Source organism: Bubalus kerabau, chromosome X (genome assembly GCF_029407905.1).
Source record: "Bubalus kerabau isolate K-KA32 ecotype Philippines breed swamp buffalo chromosome X, PCC_UOA_SB_1v2, whole genome shotgun sequence".
Taxonomy (NCBI): Eukaryota; Metazoa; Chordata; class Mammalia; order Artiodactyla; family Bovidae; genus Bubalus; species Bubalus kerabau.
In genome coordinates, this window is record NC_073647.1 from 95,817,452 (window position 1) to 95,839,513 (window position 22,062).

The 22,062-nt window shown below is 40.2% G+C and overlaps 1 protein-coding gene across 4 annotated transcripts in view; it reads right to left on the reverse strand.

Moving 5' to 3' along the window:
- Window positions 1–22,062, reverse strand: part of EDA (ectodysplasin A) — a 481,432-nt gene that overhangs the window by 453,665 nt on the left and 5,705 nt on the right. The window contains exon 3 of one of the 4 annotated variants that reach the window (XR_008708418.1): window positions 6,795–7,813. The exons of 2 other annotated variants lie outside the window; for them this stretch is intronic. The gene's annotated coding sequence lies outside the window, so the exon portion shown is untranslated. Of the gene's footprint in view, window positions 1–6,794; window positions 7,814–20,612; window positions 20,771–22,062 lie in introns of those variants that run through there. One more of the 4 variants, XR_008708417.1, reaches the window with a different exon arrangement.

The window sequence follows — 22,062 nt, forward strand, 5'->3', positions numbered from 1 at the left end:
TAAGTCTTGACAGAATATGTATTCCATAAATATGTGTAAAATGAATGAAGTCAAGGCAGCAGGCTAATTCTGAACTTCAGCCACCAGTAAAATGAAGCCCTTGATATGTTTTCAAGCTTGTCAGAAGCTAGGTGAGGTGAGGCTGACCATGAAGGTAAAGGGTTTCATTTCTACAAATGGGCAAGTCTCTAGCAGGCAGAAAATGACAGAGCTAAAAAGTCTCCTTTAAACATAGCTCAGATGCTACCTCCTCAGATAGGCCTTCTCTAATTATAGCTAAAATGTCCTTAAACAGTCACCTAGTCTTTATCTCTTTACTCTGTTTTATTTTCTTTGCCATCTGAAACGGGTTCAGTGTCTGTGTCCCCCCACTAGAATATAAATGCCTCAAACTTGGGATTTTGTCTTATTCATCTCTGTATTTCTGACACCTAGTGAAGAGGAAAAGTTAAAATTTTACATAACCTCCTGCTCCTTCTGCCTCTGTAACTCAGCTTGCTCTTTGCAAAGTCTGGATCACGTAGGTCTCAGAAAGTGGGGACTCACAATACTAGGAACTGGAGCTTATCTCACTCACCCTTGTCCTGCTCCTTGCAATCGTCCTAGCCCCTGCAAACCCGCAAACCCGCTCGATCATGCCTGTCCCTGTATAAAGACTCTGTAATCCCTTTGTTCGGGGCTCAGAGCTTGGAGTGTTAACTCCTCTGGGCCCGCCAGTGTAAGAAACCTGAGTTCTCCAACTCTCCGAGTGTGGTGCTTGGTTTCTTGAGTATTGGTTTCTGCAACACTAGAACAGTGCTGAACACACAACAGGTGTTCAATAAATATTTGTTGAAACTCAGGCTGCAGGACCCAATCTAATAAAAAATTAAGTGTGAATGTAAGAACCACTTTCCAGTTTTTCTCAGAGGACAAAGAAAAGCTCAAGTTTAATTTACACAGTGATTAAAATATTGAGCTTACTGACATACATATGAGTTTATTCTTATGTTTCCATTTCTCTCAATTTTACTCTAGCCAGTACATAACTTTCTCTTATGTATTTCTTATGAAAAAAAGTGAAAGTTAGTCACACAGTTGTGTCCGACTCTTTGCGACCCCATGGACTGTAGCCCACCTGGCTCCTCTGGCCATGGAATTCTCCAGGCAAGAGTACTGGAGTGAGTTGCCATTTCCTTCTCCAGGGGATATTCCCAACCCAGGGATTGAACCTGGTCTCCTGCACTGCAGGCAGATCCTTCACCAACTGAGCTACTAGGGAATAGTGAGTAGATATTTTCTGTTTTAATAGTTTCTTTTGAACCAAAAAATCTGCCAATGCTAATCAATGATTACCTCTAGCCATGCAGGAAGAAAGTGATATCTCTTGTCTATAAAGAACTCGCCTGCCAATGCAGGAGACATAAGAGATATAGGTTCAATTCCTGGGTCGGGAAAATCCTCTGGAGGAGGCCATGGCAACCCACTCCAGTTTTCTTGCCTGGAGAATCCCATGGAGAGAGGAGCCTGGTGGCTCCTCAGTCCACAGGTCACAAAGAGTTGGACGTGACTGAAGCAAATTAGCACAAGCAAATAGTCAAATCTAAGTTAGCATAATCCTAAAAACAGTATTTCTCTAGAGAGATCTAAAGACTTCTGACATCAGAAACACTTATCAAAAATGCATATTACTGGGCTTCATTCAAGAATCACCAAATGATAGTCTGAGGGAGAACCCAGGAACCTACATTTTAACTAAGCTCTTCATGTGATTCCTGCCATGAATTCTGGCAGAAGACATGAAATTCCTGGTTCAGAGTTAAGAGTTGTTGTTATTATTATTTTACTATATGGTCATTATTACTACTCAGCAGTACCAGTAGCCAGAGTGTTAGCATGCGTGTCAGTTTCCAATGCCCTAATTCTCATAGATGACACGAATAGGGTCAGGTGATGCAAGCACATGCATTGTGGGTTGTGTTACAGAAGAAGAATGTCAAGCTTAGAAAGCTGAATCTTTTATAAGCATAATCTTTTACAAAAACATGTCTGAGCTTTAGAAGGAGAGATTATTATATGGGAGAGAAATAAATCTGTCTTTTGTTCTGGAGGGATATACTATCTCTATCTTCCAAGACTTTTCACTGTGCAGTCATCCTTTAAAAGTCAGTGCCTCTACTCATAACACATGAATAGACCCATGGAGAATTATTTCCCAATAATTCTGATGTCCACACAGGTTTGGGAATCATTGCTCCGGAAAGAGTTGGCCATTATCTACAGAGCTACCTTTGCACCAAGTCTGTTGTTATTTAGTCACTAAGTTGTGCCCAACACTTCTGAGACCCCATGGACTGAAGTCCACCATGCTCCTCTGTCCATGGGATTTCCCAGCCAAGAATACTGGAGTGGGTTGTCATTTCCTTCTTCAACCTTTGCACCAAGCCTATTAAGTGCTGACAAATATTCTACCCTTGTCTGCCACTGACAGCTTGATACAGCCTCTCTTTTCTAGTCATGTTTCCATAGGTCATACTATTTCCTTCAAGGTAACCCTTTGCCCTGGAAAACAGACCCACAAGCTGGCTCAGAGGCACTGGGGGCTTCCTACTAAAGGATTTGTTTGAAGAAGTAGGAAAGTACCTAGAAGGAGAGCACATAACAGTGAGAAAAGGGATTAAGCTTTGTTAACAAAACAAATATTTATGAAGCACCTACTATGTGCGTCCTAGCACTGTGCTAAGTGCTGGTGGTATAAAGATTCACTTATTCAACACATATTTGGGGAGTATCTGATGTTTGATAATACAAATTAGAGTAAACTTTGAAGAAATAAAACAACTTGTTACTCCCCTCACGAAGGTTTAAAAAGGAGACAGTTGATAGCTGTATGAAAAAAAAAAGTGCAATGGTGTGATAAATACTACAATGGAATTAATGTACAAAGTACATGGGTGATACTGAGAAAAGATTAGTCAGTTCTCCTGGAAGAGAATAAAGGAGAAGAGGTCAGGGCAAGGCATGGCAGGGAAGAGAAAGTCAGGGAAAACTTCACCACAGAAAAGATGATTACACTGAGTCTTGAAGTATATGTAGGAGTCTTTCAGGTGGATAGGGATTCTAATCAGAAAGAAGAATGGAAACAAAAACATAGAGGCATGGAGCAGAAAGGTGTGTTCAGGAGACTTCAAGTAGTTTTGTATGGGTGGAGTGTGAGGCATGAAGGGAAAAATGAAAAGGTGGTACTTACAGGGTAGGTAAGGGCTAGACCAGGCAGGGCTACTGTGCTGAGAAAGCTGAGGGTATCCTAGCGGCAATGGGGCCTCACTAAAGGGCAAAGAAGTAACTGCAAAATTAGATTTGCACTTTAGCAAAAACAGTAAGAGAGAAAATGATGAAGGGGTTTACCAAGTAGATTTGGCAGAGGGTAGTCAGAGTGGTCCATGGAAAGAACAGCATGTGAAAAGGGACAGAGGTGTGAAAGTACATGGTATGTTTGGAGAACAGCAAGTCACTTGATGTGGAAATGAGAACAATTACTGCTGCTGCTGCTGCTGCTGCTGCTGCTAAGTCGCTTCAGTCGTGTCCGACTCTGTGCGGCCCCAGAGACGGCAGCCCACCAGGCTCCCCGGTTCCTGGGATTCTCCAGGCAAGAACACTGGAGTGGGTTGCCATTTCCTTCTCCAGTGCATGAAAGTGAAAAGTGAAAGTGAAGTCGCTCAGTCATGTCCGACTCCTAGCGACCCCATGGACGACAACCTACCAGGCTCCTCCGTCCATGGGATTTTCCAGGCAAGAGTACTGGAGTGGGGTGCCATTGTATGTAAATGTTAGTTCCTCTTATTATTGTTGGCCAATAATAATAAATTAAGAAGTTTAAATTAATATCTATATATATATACCAATAATATATATTGGTATATATATATATAAATATATTTTTTATATAATATATATTGGTATATATATACACCAATATATTTTATATATAATAATATATATAAATATATAAAAAATATATAATATAAAAATATAAAATATATAATATAAATATAAAATATAAATATATATTTTATATAATATAAATTGGTATATATATACACCAATAATAATAAATAAATAATAAATTAAGAAGTTTAAACTTAATTTTCTTTTTCTTTTCATTTTTTTCAGCTGGGAGTTCTCTGATGGCTTTTAAATGGAGAGGATATACACAAAGTGGTGTTTTAGGGAAATTGACTCAGTAGCAGTGTGAGGAGGATGGCTTCCATGGGAAAGAAAGTAGAGGCATGAACCAGTGTTAGGAGAAAGAGGAGGCTTCACTAAAGACAGTGACAAAAATATAAAGAGTAAGGGACACATGTGAAAAAGAATCTGGAGGCAAATTGATCAAATTAGGAAAGAGTTGGGTAAGGGTAATGAAGGAAAGGAAGGTTCATATTCTGTTAGGGGTCGCAGGTCAGCTCCATGTTTGGGTGTGCCTTGCCAACTTATGTCCTCCCTTCCTGGTTCTAAACGCAGTGACTTCCCAACTGTGTAATATTTCCTTGCTTTCCTAAAAGTTCAGCCTCTGGCCCTTCAGCACAAAGAGGGTTTTAAAAAATATATTATCTGAGATTTCCTGGGAAAGCTGATAGAATAAAGCTGACCTACAGACTCTTAATCCACTACCACTGCTGCCAAATATCTAACAAAATGAACAAAACACAAACACAAACAAAAAAACACTAAAAATTTGAACAGCAGCAAAGAGTAAAACTTCTAACTATAAAATGCCAAAAGTAGCAGCCAAGGATGGAAACTGAAGACCTTGGGACAGTGTTACAAGGTTTCTAACACTGTTCCCACCTCCAGAAGTATCATTTAGGGAAAAAGGCCAGTCAACAAAATCCTATAAGTTGTCACTAAACGCCACCAATTTGGGGAATAATCAACAGGAGTTTGGAATGGGGTGGGGAGTGGGAGAGGGGTTGAAGGACAGAGAATTTGAGGAAGAGTCCAGAGAAAACCTCCAAGAGGGGAGTTCCACCATTTTATTGCAGAATCTCAGCCAAGGCAGGGATGCTATCAGGACTCGCCATTTTCTGGAGGTTCCTTACTTTGTTATTTCTTAGGAATATTGAGCCAAAACTTTGAAAGTGGAATATATCCCTGGCAGGTGGAAATGGGACATATATGGATATTTTTTAAAAATTTAGAAGACAGAGATCAGAATCAGGTTCCTCAGGAAGAGAGGCACAGCTTTAACTACAGAATAATGGATTGAACAGAACATTCTGCTTTGAAACAAGACCTTGGAAGGGAACATGAAAATGTGATAGATAGGCTGGCAAGGGTGCTGTGGAGAATTCAACCAAATTATATCAAAACAAATAGAAGCTCTGGCCAGACCTGGCCACATTAAGCATAAGCGAAGGGAAAAGAAATGGTATGGAGAAGGAAATGGCAACCTACTCCAGTATTCTTGCATGGGAAATCCCATGGACAGAGGAGCCTGGAGGGCTACCATCCTTGGGATCGTAGAGTCAGACACGACTTAGCAACTTAACAACCATGCCAATATGCCACCATAACCAGAAGTGAAAAGGAAAGAAACTTAGTATACAAACAAGTGATTAAATCCATATAGAGCAGCAATTGCAGTCTTGGACATTTATCCCAGAGAAATAAAAACTTATATTCACACAAAAACCTGTGCAAAAATGTTTCATTGCAGTTTTTCTTATAATAACCCCAAACTAGAAATAACCCAGATGTACTTCAACAGGCAAATGGTTAAATCAACTGTGGTACATCCATACCATGGAATACTACTTAGCAATGAAATGAATAGACCATTGATACAATAACTTGGTTAGATCTTCAGAAAATTATGCTGAGTGAAAAAAGCCAACCCCCTCCCTTTGTGAGGTAGGAAAGTGTGGCTAAAAATGGAACACAAGGGATCCTTGTGGTGTCGGAACTATTTTGTATACTGACTACCATGGTGGATACACAAACCTGCACATGACAAAATGCACAGAGAAAAACACATACACAAATGAATGTAAGTAAAACTGGGGAAATCTGAATAAAATAGATGAATTGCATCAATGTCAATATTCCGGTTGTGATTTGTACTATAGTTTGCAAGATGTTGCCTTTGGGAGAAACTGGATGAAGAGTACACAGCATCTCCCTGTATTATTTCTTAAGATTGCATGTGAAGCTATGCTATGCTATGCTATGCTATGCTAAGTCACTTCAGTCGTGTCCGACTCTGTGTGACCCCATAGACGGCAGCCCAGCAGGCTCCCCCGTCCCTGGGATTCTCCAGGCAAGAACACTGGAGTGGGTTGCCATTTCCTTCTCCAATGCATGAAAGTGAAAAGTGAAAGTGAAGTCACTCATTCGTGTCCAACTCTTAGCAACCCCATGGATTGCAGCCTACCAGGCTCCTCCATCCATGGGATTTTTCAGGCAAAAGTACTGGAGTGGGGTGCCATTGCCTTCTCCGTGTAAAGCTATAATGATCTTAATAAAAAGTGTAATTAAAATAAAAATATGTGGAAGAAAACACAACCCAAGAAATACAAGAAAATTCTGATGTCTTGCATGTTAGAACTCCCCCAAAACATGAATTCAATAAATAAGAACTCGAAGACAAGATAATAAACAATAAAATACGGATGTGGCAGAATTAATGAAACATAGTAAGAACCAAAATAATAACTATTTCAGAACTAATAAATTAGTTGGAAAGAGTGTGTCTCAAAATAGCCATGACTGAAAATAGAATCACTGACATGGAAGGAAGTATTGTGATAATCATAGTGAATCAAAGCTAAAGGACAAAGGTGTTAATTCAATCATAGACAGGATAATAATCATGGAAAATGAAGACAATCTAACTAGGTTAGCCAGGGTTCCTAAAGTCTATGGAGAATTCAACAAATTATACAGAAAAGGTAGTTAGAAATATAATAGAGAAGATTCTCCCTGAAATGAAAGAAGAACCAAATCTGTAGACTGAAAGGACATACTGTGCTCCAGAAAAAACTTAAGTGCGACTGATATTGAGATTTACCATAAGTACGCTTTTGAACATCAAAGATTAAAAAAAACTATTCTTCAGTTGTATAGACAGAAAAAAAGTAATATGTTTATATGAAAAAAAAATCAGCTTGACTTCAGTCTTTACAGCATTATTCAATATCAAAAGACAATGACACAGGTCTATAAAATGGTGAGACAAAGTTTAAGTGAGACTCACAGACATCATACCCAGTCAACCACTTTTTCAAATAAAAAGGCAACAGGCAGTACTCAGCGAGTACAGCATTCAGAGAACCCTCTATGAAATCCAGCCAATCAAGAGAAAAATGAAATTAGAAAAACCTGGGGATAGATAAACCATGATAAAAGAATACAGGTAGGGAAATTCCCTGGCTGTCCAGTGGTTAGGATTCTGCCCTTTCACTGCCATGGGCCTGGGTTCAGTCCCTGGTTGGGAACTAAGATCCTGCAAGCCCCGCAGTGTGACTTAAAAAACAAACAAATAAAAAAAACCAAGAATACAGGTAAAGCATTGAATTCAGTTAAGCAAATAGATATTTATACTATATATACATTCCCTAAATAACTGTTGTGATACTGGTGGCAAAGCAGCACATAAAAGTTAACAACATTGACAGAATAATGTTATAACTAATAAAAATCTGAAGGTTGGAGGCGAGGAGATGAGAGAAGGTATAACGGTGATAATCTTATCTTCCACAGTGCGGAGTCAATATCTCTTGAGGTGAAATAATATTTATCCAAAGGTTCGCAATTCCTCTGGTTTCATTTTAGTCTTCTGTTAAATTCAAGTAAAATTAGATTGAATACTTTTTAATAAAACTGGCTTGCACACTATGATTCTATTATCATAAAATCTTTTTTATTTAGCTATCCATCCATCTATTTTCTGTGTCTGTACATAGACAGATGTCTGAAATGATGTTCATTAAATATTAACACTGATTATTTTTGGATGGTGGAATTTGGGGTGATCTATTGTTTTTTTATTTGTATAAAAACAATAACATGATTTTCATTTTATTTTTTTCAGAAGAAAGTAAACTGTATTTGTTTTTTGGTTACACTGGAATCAAATTTTATCTGATATGGTATGACATGAGTGGACCATATCAGAACCTTGTATAATTTCACTTCACATGGAAATTTTTTTATGATGTGGCATGACATCTCTCTAGGTGAGTGATCACACCATTGTGATTATCTTGGTCGTGAAGATCTTTTTTGTACAGTTCTGTGTATTCTTGCCACCTCTTCTTAATATCTTCTGCTTCTGTTAGGTCCATACCATTTCTGTCCTTTATCGAGTCCATTTTTGCATGAGATGTTTCCTTGGTATCTCTAATTTTCTTGAAGAGATCTCTAGTCTTTCTCATTCTGTTGTTTTCCTCTATTTCTTTGCATTGATCGCTGAGGAAGGCTTTCTTATCTCTCCTTGCTATTCTTTGGAACTCTGCATTCAGATGCTTATATCGTTCCTTTTCTCCTTTGCTTTTTGCTTCTCTTCTTTTCACAGCTATTTATAAGGCCTCCTCAGACAGCCATTTTGCTTTTTGCATTTCTTTTCCATGGGGATGGTCTTGATCCCTGTCTCCTGTACAATGTCACTAACCTCCATCCATATTTCATCAGGCACTCTATCTATCAGATCTAGTCCCTTAAATCTATTTCTCACTTCCACTGTATAATCATAAGGGATTTGATTTAGGTCATACATGAATGGTCTAGTGGTTTTCCCTACTTTCTTCAATTTAAGTCTGAATTTGAAAATAAGGAGTTCATGATCTGAGCCACAGTCAGCTCCTGGTCTTGTTTTTGTTGACTGTATAGAGCTTCTCCATCTTTGGCTGCAAAGAATATAATCAATCTGATTTTGGTGTTGACCATCTGGTGATGTCCATGTATAGAGTCTTCTCTTGTGTTGTTGGAAGAGGGTGTTTGCTATGACCAGTGCATTTTCTTGGCAAAACTCTATTAGTCTTTGCCCTGCTTCATTCCGTATGCCAAGGCCAAATTTGCCTGTTACTCCAGGTGTTTCTTGACTTCCCACTTTTGCATTCCAGTCCCCTACCATGAAAAGGACATCTTTTTTGGATGTTAGTTCTAAAAGGTCTTGTAGGTCTTCATAGAACTGTTCACCTTCAGCTTCTTCAGTGTTACTGGTTGGGGTATAGACTTGGATTACTGTGATATTGCATGGTTTGCCTTGGAAACGAACAGAGATCATTCTGTCGTTTTTGAGATTGCATTCAAGTACTGCATTTCAGACTCTTTTGTTGACCATGATGGCTATTCCATTTCTTCTAAGGGATTCCTGCCCAGAGTAGTAGATATAATATAATGGTCATCTGAGTTAAATTCACCCATGCCAGTCCATTTTAGTTCGCTGATTCCTAGAATGTCGACGTTCACTCTTGCCATCTCCTCTTTGACCACTTCCAGTTTGCCTTGATTCATGGACCTAACATTCCAGGTTCCTATGCAATATTGCTCTTTACAGCATTGGACCTTGCTTCTATTACCAGTCATATCCACAACTGGGTATTGTTTTTGCTTTGGCTCCATCCCTTCATTCTTTCTAAAGTTATTTCTCCACTGATCTCTAGTAGCATATTGGGCATCTACCAACCTGGGGAGTTCCTCTTTCAGTATCCTATAATTTTTCCTTTTCATACTGTTCATGGGGTTCTCAAGGCAAGAATACTGAAGTGGTTTGCCATTCCCTTCTCCAGTGGACCACATTCTGTCAGACCTCTCCACCATGGTCTGCCCATCTTGGGTGGCCCTACATGGCATGGCTTAGTTTCACTGAGTTAGACAAGGCTGTGGTCCGTGTGATTAGCTTGACTAGTTTTCTAAGATTATGGTTTGTGTGTCTGCCCTCTGATGCTTCTCATAACATCTACTGTCTTACTTGGGTTTCTCTTACCTTGGATGTGGGGTATTTCTTCACGGCTCTCTTCAGATCACTCACCTAGAGCCAGACATCCTGGAATGTGAAGTCAAGTGGGCCTTAGAAAGCATCACTATGAACAAAGCTAGGGGAGGTGATGGAATTCCAGTTGAGCTGTTTCAAATCCTGGAAGATGATGCTGTGAAAGTGCTGCACTCAATATGCCAGCAAATTTGGAAAACTCAGCAGTGGCCACAGGACTGGAAAAGGTCAGTTTTCATTCCAATCCCAAAGAAAGGCAATGCCAAAGAATGCTCAAACTACCGCACAATTGCACTCATCTCACACGCTAGTAAAGTAATGCTCAAAATTCTCCAAGCCAGGCTTCAGCAAAACGCAAACCGTGAACTTCCAGATGTTCAAGCTGGATTTAGAAAAGGCAGAGGAACCAGAGATCAAATTGCCAACATCCGCTGGATCATGGAAAAAGCAAGAGAGTTCCAGAAAAACATCTATTTCTGCTTTATTGACTATGCCAAAGCCTTTGACTGTGTGGATCACAATAAACTGTGGGAAATTCTGAAAGAGATGGGAATACCAGACCACCTGATCTGCCTCTTGAGAAACCTATATGCAGGTCAGGAAGCAACAGCTAGAACTGGACATGAAACAACAGACTGGTTCCAAATAGGAACCAGTTCCAAATAGGAAAAGGAGTACATCAAGGCTGTATATTGTCACCTTGCTTATTTAACTTATATGCAGAGTACATCATGAGAAACGCTGGGCTGGAAGAAACACAAGCTGGAGTCAAGATTGCCAGGAGAAATATCAATAACCTCAGATATACAGATGACACCACCCTTATGGCAGAAAGTGAAGAGGAACTAAAGAGCCTCTTGAAAGTGAAAGAGGAAAGTGAAAAAGTTGGCTTAAAGCTCAATATTCAGAAAACGAAGATCATGGCATCCGGTCCCATCACTTCATGGGAAATAGATGGGGAAATAGTGGAAACAGTGTCAGACTTTATTTTGGGGGGCTCCAAAATCACTGCAGATGGTGATTGCAGCCATGAAATTAAAAGACGCTTACTCCTTGGAAGGAAAGTTATGACCAACCTAGACAGCATATTAAAAAGCAGAGACATTACTTTGCCAACAAAGGTCTGTCTAGTCAAGGCTATGGTTTTTCCAGTGGTCATGTATGGATGTGAGAGTTGGACTGTGAAGAAAGCTGAGTGCCAAAGGATTGATGCTTTTGAACTGTGGTGTTGGAGAAGACTCTTGAGAGTCCCTTGGACTGCAAGGAGATCCAACCAGTCCATTCTAAAGGAGATCAGTCCTGGGTGTTCTTTAGAAGGACTGATGCTAAAGCTGAAAGTCCAATACTTTGGCTACTTCATGTGAAGAGTTGACTCATTGGAAAAATCTCTGATCCTTGGAGGTATTGAGGTCAGGAGGAGAAGGGGATGACAGAGAATGAGATGGTTGGATGGCATCACCGACTCAATGGACATGAGTTTGGGTGAACTCCAGCAGTTGGTGATGGACAGGGAGGCCTGGCATTCTGCAATTCATGGGGTTGTAGAGTCGGACACGACTGAGTGACTCAACTGAACTGATGATGTCTCTCTGTTATAGGAGAATATGTATTGGTCTATTAAATATGCAGTTATCACCCACTATGTTTCCATTCCTGTGCTGGGACCTATAGGAGAAATAGAGTTGCCACCCTTGAAAGAAATTTCATTTCAGTTGAAGAGACAAGATTCATATTAGGGAGAAGTTTCTAACCAAATGTAGATATGTCAAAGTAAGTGAAAATAGCTCAACAGTTTCAAAAAACAAAACAAATATCAAATGAGTATTTATACGACAAGAATTATTCTAGGTGCAGACAATCCAAAGATGAATAAAACACATTGTTTGTACTCAAGAAATTTACAATTCAGCTGGGGAGACAAAGTATAAATATATAATTTTATGATAACGTGATAATTGCTAAGGTACAAGTATGCCAGTAATGAAATGGGAACAAAAAATATGAATTAAAAAATAGAGTTGGGGGAGGGATGGATTGCGAGTTTGAGATTAGCAGATGCAAACTATCTTGATAGGATGGGTGAACAACAAGGTCCTACCATAGGGAACTATATCCAATAGCCTGTGACAAACCATACTGGAAAAGAATATGAAAAAAAGTGTATATATATGTACACTTTACACACACACAGACAGTTGTATAGAGAAGGAAATGGCAACCCATTCGAGTACTTTTGCCTGGAGAATCCCATGGACAGAGGAACCTGGGGGGCTACAATCCATGGGGTCGCAGAGAGTTGGATATGACTGAGCGGCACACACACACACAAACACATACGCTTTGCTGTATAGCAGAAATTAACACATCTTAAATCAACTATATCTCAACAAAATAAATGTTAAAAATAGGCAGGATAGCAAGTTGAAAAAAATGTAGTTAATACTAAAGCAGTAAAGATAGAAATAGATGAATTGTACATGGCTTGTGTTTAATTCTGCAAATTGTTTTGTGCTAGACTCGATGGACATGAGTCTGAGTGAACTCTGGGAGTTGGTGGTGGATAGGGAGGCCTGGCGTGCTGCGATTCATGGGGTCGCAAAGAGTCCGACACGACTGAGCGACTGAAGTGAACTGAGACTCCTCTTCCTGTTTCCCACGATTAATACCAAGTCATCGAGCCTTTACCTAATGTCATCCTCTACGTGACCATGGTTCTTTGACAGTTCAGCTTGGCAAACATTTGAGGCCCTTTGTGTGTCAAGCTCTGTGCCAGAGATCCAAAAATACAGAAAAAATGCACAGTCACTTCCTCAAAGAAGCGGAAGAGGAAGAGAGTTAACATTTGTCAAATGCCCACTTTTGCCAGGCTGTATGCTAGGTTTCTTATATTATCTCATTTAATCCTCACAAAAATTTTATGAGATAAATGATGTTATCCTTTTATAAAAGAAAACACTAAATCTCAGAGAAGTTATATAACTAGAGCTGGACATATATTGAATGGATGGTGACATAAAATAGTTTGTTTATAGTGAGATGATTGCATGTTCTCCTTTCAATAGTTAATCTGGCACATTAAATTGAATGACTTTGTAAATATGAAAAGTGCCTTATATTAATATTCTGGGGGGAAAACAAACCTAGTATTAAGGTTTTATAACTTTATTGATTGTTGGATTGAGTTTACTAGCATTTGCATCTATGTTTATAAGTGAAATTGGCTTGTAATTTGTATTTACTTTGTCAAGTATTATGGGGTGACATGGTCATATGCTGAAGCCTTAACCTATAGTACCTCAAAATGTAACTATACAGTTGGAGACAGGGCTTTTAAAGGGATGATGAAGGTAAGATAAGGCCGGTGGGGTGGGCCCTAAACCTTCTGCAGGGGATCTTCCCCACCCAGGGATCAAATCCAGGTCTGTGGCATTGTGGGCGAGTGCTTTACCCTCTGAGACACCAGGGAAGCCCAAACCTAAACTCACTTGTGCTTATAAGAAGAGGAAATTTAGATACACAAGAAGAAATTCAAACACAGAAAAGGGGTCACTTGTTCAGAGGAAAAACCATGTGAGGACACAGTGTGACACAGGTCATCTACAAGTCAAGGAGGGAGGCCTCAGAAGAAATGAAGCCTGTGGACACCTTAATTTTGAACTAATAGCCTCCACAAGCGTAAGAAAAGAAATTTCTGTTGTTTAAGTTAAAAAAAAAGTAACTGGCTGAAAGTCACACAGCTAATAAGTGGCTGGGTGGATACTTGAATCTGTATTTGTACTCAGGAAAGTGGCCACCTAATGAGAAGAACAGGCATTTATACCTCACAGTTCTCTTCAAGAAGACCTGCCATAAAGGGTATGAATAAAATACTCTAAGTCCTTGGAGGAATCCAAAAATACTTCCTCAAAGTGGCTCTTTTTTGAGGAATAACAGTAGAACTAGGGCTGAGGGACATTCTAGAAGACAGTAGAGAATGGATTCCTAAGGATACACAGCTACTTATAATGTAATTACTTGAAAATTTTGTTCCATCCCCACAAGGAATCTGAGCTGGAAAAAAATGTAGTTTAAAAAAAAATTAATTTATTTATTTTAATTGGAGGCTAATTACTTTGCAATATTGTAGTGGTTTTTGCCATACATTGACATGAATCAGCCACAGATGTACATGTGTTCCCCATCCTGAACCCCCTCCTACCTCCCTCCCCATCCCATCCCTCAGGGTCATCCATCCCAGTGCACCAGCCCAGAGCACCCTGTCTCATGCATCGAACCTGGACTGGTAATCCATTTCACATATGATAATATACATGTTCAATGCTATTCTCTCAAATCATCCCACCCTCGCCTTCTCCCACAGAGTCCAAAAGTCTGTCCTTTACATCTGTGTCTCTTTTGCTGTCTCGCACATAGGGCCATCATTACCATCTTTGTAGTTTTGTTAGCTGTATTTTATCCATTGAACCAGTGAAGTTGCTCAGTCATGCCTGACTCTTTGCAATCCCATGGACTGTAGCCTACCAGGCTCCTCCATCCATGGATTTCCAGGCAAGAGTACTGGAGTGGGTTGCCATTTCCTTCTCCAGGAGATCTTCCCAACCTAGGGATTGAACCCAGGTCTCCGGCATTGCAGGCAGATGCTTTACTGTCTGAGCTACCAAGGAATTATTTTATCCATTAAGTCATTAAAAATATAATTAGCTGTAATTATTACAAGATTCTGGCTGTTTTCTAATCTCTCCACATATCTTATCTATGCAATAGCCTTGTTGCATTTTTCTCAAAGTAAAGTCTTGAAAATATTAATTTATACCTTGATCTCCCCTGAGAATGTAGCCAGAGGATATTAATCCAGAGACTGGACAAGCAGAATGGTGCCTTTTTTTGTGCCAGGTCACTCTGACACCAGTCATCCTAGCTGGGAATTTCTTTCAGTGGCAATCACTCCTCACCTCTGGGTCTATAGAAAACTCTAGATCAGTCTCATTTAGACAAGTGGCCAAAGGACAGTGTTACTACCTTCAACCCCCAGAAGCTGTTCTCCCTGCCCTCTTCCTTCCCAGTCCTCTGCAGTAGAACTTTCTTGAGTGTTGTGAGATCTCTAGGTGTCTCTTTTCTTTTCCTCCAAATTCTGAAAAGTTCCCAAGGCAAACATATCCATTCACCCATCCAGCCATTCACCCAAATCCACAGTCACATCCATCCACCAACCTACCCACCTACAGTCAATAAATATTCATTGAGAAATTATCATGTGCTGGGTATAAAGCTGGGTATCTGGGATAGAGATAAGAAACTGACTTTAGAGTGACCAACAGTCCCATATTGTACAGCACTGGGGTGGGGTGGGGTGGGGGAGCTCCCCGGGTATGATATTTTCAGTGCTAAAATCAAGAAAGCCCTGGAAAACCAGGATGACTTGGCTACCCTCTGCTTCTCTCAATGGAATGGGAATACAAGCAACTGTGATCAAACCAAAAAGACAGTGTTTTATTCATCACTAACTCCAGTATACGAAAGAATGTCTAGCACTTAACGAGGATAAAATAGCAGTTGACTGATCAGTGGCAGGAATGACTGACAAAAGTGCTGTAAGAGGATGCTTTGGGAAGGTAGATGCATTATTTAGCAAATACTTATCAAGGGCCTGCTATGTTGACAAGTACAGTGCTAAATCACTAGAGATACAATGATGAGTAAAACCAGACATAGTCCCTGCCCTTATTGGTGCTTACAGTATAAGAAAAAAATTGATATTTAAATAGTACACCAAAATCAGAGGACACTTTGGGACCACATTGCGGGAGAACTTTCCCCAGTCTACTGATCAGGTAAGACAATGCTAGAGGAAGTAGTATTTAAACTGAGACTTAAAAAAAAAAAAAAAAAAGAATGAGTAAGAAAGAAGAAGGTGGGTAGGGAGTGGGAGAAAGTTAAAAGATTTATGTCAAATGAGTTCTGGAAAGAGACTTTCCATGTGAGAAGATGTGGCTGTAACAGCAATTCCAGCTTCATCCTCTGAGGTTTCATTTTTCCCCCACAGTATTATTTCACTTTAATACCCAAAATGTATTTCTCTTTAGATATTCCACTCAGGGGTCAAGCCTTCTATGAGGACTCTCTGGCCTCTCTTCTTTCAGACTGATTTGAGCATTCCACCTGGGGAGGTCCAGCTACATGTTCACCAAAACATGTTTTCAAATCTTCTTCTCAGCATAGCACTGGACTATATTTCTCAGCCCTCCTTCATCTTGATGGGGCCACATGACCACATGCTGTGTTACTTCTGCCACAAAACGGTTATGAAAAGGTATATTTTCTCCAATTTGGCTCTCTCTCCCCATATGCCAGATAGGTGATGCTTAACAGTCTTTAGTAGAGGATGGAACAAGCCTGGATCTCTAAATGATTTTGTAGAGTAGAGCCTCCCTTCCCAAGGTGACCCTCAATAAACCTGAACATGAGTTAGAAATAGTTTATTCTTAACTATTCTGAACACACACATTTGTCCCTTATATTTAGTGCTTTATATGTTACAGGAAGTAGCCCTACTTACCTTAACCATTACACCATTCTCTACCCTGATCATATTTATCTCTGCACCATTTAAAATCATGCAACGTACTTACTTGTTTATAGGAATGTCTCATCTATTAGAATCTAAGTTCCTTGATAGGTCTTACTCCTCTTTGAATCCTTAGCACCTAGTACAGTGCCTAGCACGTGTAAGTACTTGACTATTCAATGAATGAGTGAATAAATGAATGCATGATGCTTAACCTTCTGGGGGGTTTCCACTCTCCCTTTAAAAAGCAGGCCCACAATGGAAAAAGCCCCATTCTCTGTTTTTCCTTAGTGTAGCTTCCATTCTCTGAAGGAATTTTACTAAATCCTAAGAGAAAACAGAAAATAATTATAGAAAATAGTAACAGCAGAGTCAGGTTTCTATACCACAGGTTTTGAATTTCGCAAGCCCAGTAAAAGCAGTGAAAAGTTTTCTTTACAGAAATGAAACTATGCCATTTGCAGCAATGTGAATGGATCTGGAGATTATCATACTAAGTGAAGTAAGTCAAAGACAAATATCATGTGATATCACTTATATGTAGACTCTAAAAAAATGATACAATTGAACTTATTTACAAACAGAATCACAGACTTTGGAAACAAATTTATGGTTACCAAAGGGGAAATAGGGGGAAGGGTAAATTAGGAGTTTGGGATTAACATATACACACTACTATATATAAAATAAATAAACAAGGACCTACTGTATAGCACAGGGAAATATATTCAATATCTTATAATAAATTATAATGGAAAGGAATCTGAAAAAGAATATAATATGGAATCTAGAAAAATGATACTGATGAACCTATTTGCAGGGCAGCAATGGAAATGCAGACATAGAGAATGGACTCGGAGACACAGTAGGGGAGGAGAGGATGGGATAAATCGAGAGAGTAGCATGGAAACCTGTGCATTGCCATATGTAAAATGGATAGCCAGTGGGAATTCGTTGTATGATGTAGGGAGCTCAGCTGGGTGCTCTGTGATAAACTAGAGGGGTGGGATACAGTAGCGGGTAGGAGGAAGATTCAAGAGGTAGAGAACTTATATATACCTATGGCTGATTCTTGTTGATGTACGGCAGAAGCCAACACAATATTATAAAGCAATTATCCTTCAATTAAAAATAAATTTAAAAAGAATATATATATAACTGAATCACTTTGCTGTACACCCAAAATTAACGCATTGTAAATCAACCATACTTCAATAAAAAATATGCAAATAAAAGTATTATTTACAGAGAGCCCAAACCCTTTTTCTTGAGATAGATTTACTCTTTAGGCCTGCTAAATAAATTTTTCCCTGCTCCAACACCTTTCCCATGCACGGCACGCTCCAATGAATAATGTCTCTCTTTACATTCCCTCATAGCTCAGTTGATAAAGAATCCACTTGCAATGCAGGAGACCCCAGTTTAATTCCTGGGTTGGGAAGATCCCCTGGAGAAGGGATAGGCTACCCACTCCAGTACTCTTGGGCTTCCCTTGTGGGTCAGCTGGTAAAGAATCTGCCTGCAATACGGGAGACCTGGGTTCGATCCCTGGGTTGGGAAGATTCCCTGGAGAAGGGAAAGGCTACCCACTCCAGTATTCTGGCCTAGAGAATTCCATGGACTGTATAGTCCATGGGGTCACAAAGAGTCGGACACGACTGAGCGACTTTCAACATCCAGGGAACTGGGATGCACTGATGGGCTGATGTGACCATCAGCCAGCAGCTTCTCCTGGTTTTCCTTTACCACCACCTTGCACCCTGCCTGTTGCTTAGTCATGAGGCCCTCTGGATATCTCAGCCCCCAAACTCTCTCACCTCTGCCTCCCCATTTCCAACTATCAGCTGCTAAAATCCTCACTCTGCTGCTTCAAATTTCACAGGCCTTGAAAGGATTCACACTTTCAATTCTGCTGTTCGGCCCACAACAATTACCTATTTCTTAGCCAATTTGCTGGAGAGGAATGGTTGCATCCTTTATTCTCCAGAACTGGCCCTGGAGCCTTCTCTAAGGGTTCAGGTGCTCTCTTCATCATTCACTCCCCTCTACCACACAATACTCAGAACAGTCCTGCAGTGAGCATTAGAACCCATACAGAGGTTGTTTTGGGAGAAGAGAAAGAGGAGAGGTACAGTGTAAATAAGAGACAGACACAAAACAAGCTTTGAGCAGTTGTCGTGTGAAAAAGAGTATGCTACAATGTGCTGAATATGCTTGTATGATTTACAAGTTTTTGTAAGAGCAGGCAGCTCTTTTTTTCTGTGCTCACTGGGCCAGTAAACACAGCATAAGCTAAGGTAAAAAATGAACTAGTTCACAATAAACAAACCCTTACTGCATGCTAGTGCCTTAGAGTTAAATATGGACGTTGCCCTTGCTCTGAGAATAAAGGAGCCATGCTTTCTTTCAGCATGGAGCCCTGAACCTAGGATTTATTCCATTGGTTCAACACAATGAAGTCTGTGGCTGAGTGAACAATCATGTATCCTATAAGGAACCCCTAGGGGCTAGTTTGGACTTCCCTCACAGCTCAGTCGGTAAAGAATCTGCCTGCAATGCAGGAGACTTGGGTTCGATTCCTGGGTTGGGAAGATCCCCTGGAGAAGGAAATGGCAATCCACTCCGGTATTCTTGCCTGGAAAATCCCATGGACAGAGGAGCCTGGTGGGCTACAGTCCATGAGGTCGCAAGAGTCGGACACGACTCAGTGACTAAACCACCACCAGGGGCTAGTTTTAGTTCTGGCATATAGTACGTACTGTCATGACTGATCAGTAAATAAGTTCTCAGCAAATATTCATTCTTTCATGAAGACCATGTCCTTTAAGAGTGGAGAGTTGCCAATTCACAACTAGCTGTCAATTCATGATTCATGAGACCCTATCCTCAGCCCTGAACGGTTTAGATGGTGAGGGAGAGGGGAAAGCATAAGGGAAAAGTCTAGGCCAGCATGACAGACGTAAGGGAGGAGACAACTCCTCTTTCTGTCATCCATGGCAGACATTGCTAATTAATCATAGCATTCTACCACTGAGTTCACTTGCATCCTCTGACTCCTTAACACATCATTCATTTGGAGTGCAGCATGAAATGTATTTACCACCTGAATCTAGGCTCCCTCAGTTACGGAGAGAGCCATGAATACAGATCCACAAGGAAAGTAAGGAAAGTAAGACACTTATACAGTAAATCAGAAAATCTTCCTGGAATATACCATCACTTTTGCTTTTTCATACTCATGGTTAAGATTTATTATCAGAATTTATTAAGGATATTAAGGTTTAATAAGGATACACAGCCAGATCATAAGGGGAAAATACATAAATGGAATCGAGGAATCTAGGTACAAAGACCGAGTTTTCCTATTTTTGAACTTCTGAACATGCTGTTTACTCCTCTTGAAATGAAATTTCCCTCCCCTGTCTTTTTGGTGAATTCCTAGTCATCCTTCATGATTTAACTCAAGCTTAACCTCCTTTCTGAAGCCGTGTGTCTCTTTCTCCATCCCAAAGAGAGTTATTTATCTCTAGCCAATTCTTCTCAGTCTACTTTCATTCCTTTGGCAATGTTTATTATGTGTTTACCATGAGGTAGAGAGTGGGCTCCTATTCCTTGCCTTATTCCTTCAAGACTGCGGTACCTCAGTGCCATGTCCTCATCTCCTCTCATTTCCCTCCAGGCGCTCTCCATGGGCCATTCTATTCACTCACATGGCTCCAGGGGGCAGCCCTGGTCAGTTGATGCCACATCTCTCTCTCATCTGATCCTTTATTCTGCACATCCACAAATCTGTTTGGATGTTTTGCAAACACTTTGAAATTAACATGCATCAAACTCAATGAACTATTTTCTTCCACCCTGCACCTGCCCCCCCCTCCAGTGCTCTCTATCCCAGCACGTGGCATTGCTGTCTATCTAGGTGACTAGAAATCTGGAAACTCTGACTCTTTCCTCTTCTTTGGCCCCCACATCTGATCAATCACCAAGTAAATCCCATCAATCATCCCATCCACATCTCTCTGGCATTGCTCTAACTTGCTCCATCCCTACTGCTATCACCCTATCTGGGTCACCCCACGCTCTCATCTGGATCCCTGTATGGGACTCTCAGCTGGTCCCCTTGCATCCATTTCTTGCTTTCTTCCAATCTGTTCCCTATAAAACTGTGAGAAGGACTTTGTAAATGTAGATATGATGCATCACTCTTGAAAACTCTTCAATTGTTTCCTATTTGCCTGGAAGTAGAGTCAAAAAGGCAAAATGGTTGTCGGATGAGGCTTACAAATAGCTGAGAAAAGAAAAGAAACTAAAGGCAAAGGAAAAAAGGAAAGATATACCTATTTAAATGCAGAGTTCCAAAGAATAACAAGGAAAGATAAGAAAGCCTTCCTCAGAGATCACAGCAAAGAAATAGAGGAAAACAAGAGAATGGGAAAGACTAGAGATCTCTTCAAGAAAATTAGAGATATCAAGGGAACATTTTATGCAAAGATGGGCACAATAAAGGACAGAAATGGTATGGACCTAACATAAGCAGACAATTTTTTTATTTTTATTTTTTTTTAATTTTTAAAATATAAATTTATTTATTTTAACTGGAGGCTAATTACCTTACAATATTGTATTGGTTTTGCCATACATTGACATGAATCTGCCACGGGTGTACATGTGTTCCCCATCCTGAACCTCCCTCCCACCTCCCTCCCCATCCCATCCCTCTGGGTCATCCCAGTGCACCAGCCCCGAGCACCCTGTATCATGCATCAAACCTGGACTGGTGATTCATTTCACATATGATAATATACATGTTTCAATGCCATTCTCCCAAAACATCCCCCCGTCTCCCTCTTCCACAGAGTCCAAAAGACTGTTCTATACATCTGTGTCTCTTTTGCTGTCTCACATACATGGTTATCGTTACCATCTTTCTAAATTCCATATATATGTGTTAGTATACTGTATTGGTGTTTTTCTTTCTGGCTTACTTCACTCTGTGTAATAGACTCCAGTTTCATCCACCTCATTAGAACTGATTCAAATGTATTCTTTTTAATGGCTGAGTAATACTCCACAGCTTTCTTATCCATTCATCTGCTGATGGACATCTAGGTTGCTTCCATGTCCTGGCTATTATAAACAGTGCTGCGATGAACATTGGGGTACACATGTCTCTTTCAATTCTGGTTTCCTCGGTGTGTATGCCCAGCAGTGGGATTGCTGGGTCATAAGGCAGTTCTATTTTCAGTTTTTTAAGGTATCTCCACACGGTTCTCCAGAGTGGCTGTACTAGTTTGCATTCCCACCAACAGTATAACAGGGTTCCCTTTTCTCCACACCTTCTCCAGCATTTATTGCTTGTAGACTTTTGGATCGCAGCCATTCTGACTGGCATGAAATGGTACCTCATTGTGGTTTTGATTTGCATTTCTCTGATAATGAGTGATGTTGAGCATCTTTTCATGTGTTTGTTAGCCATCTGTATGTCTTCTTTGGAGATGTGTCTGTTTAGTTCTTTGGCCCATTTTTT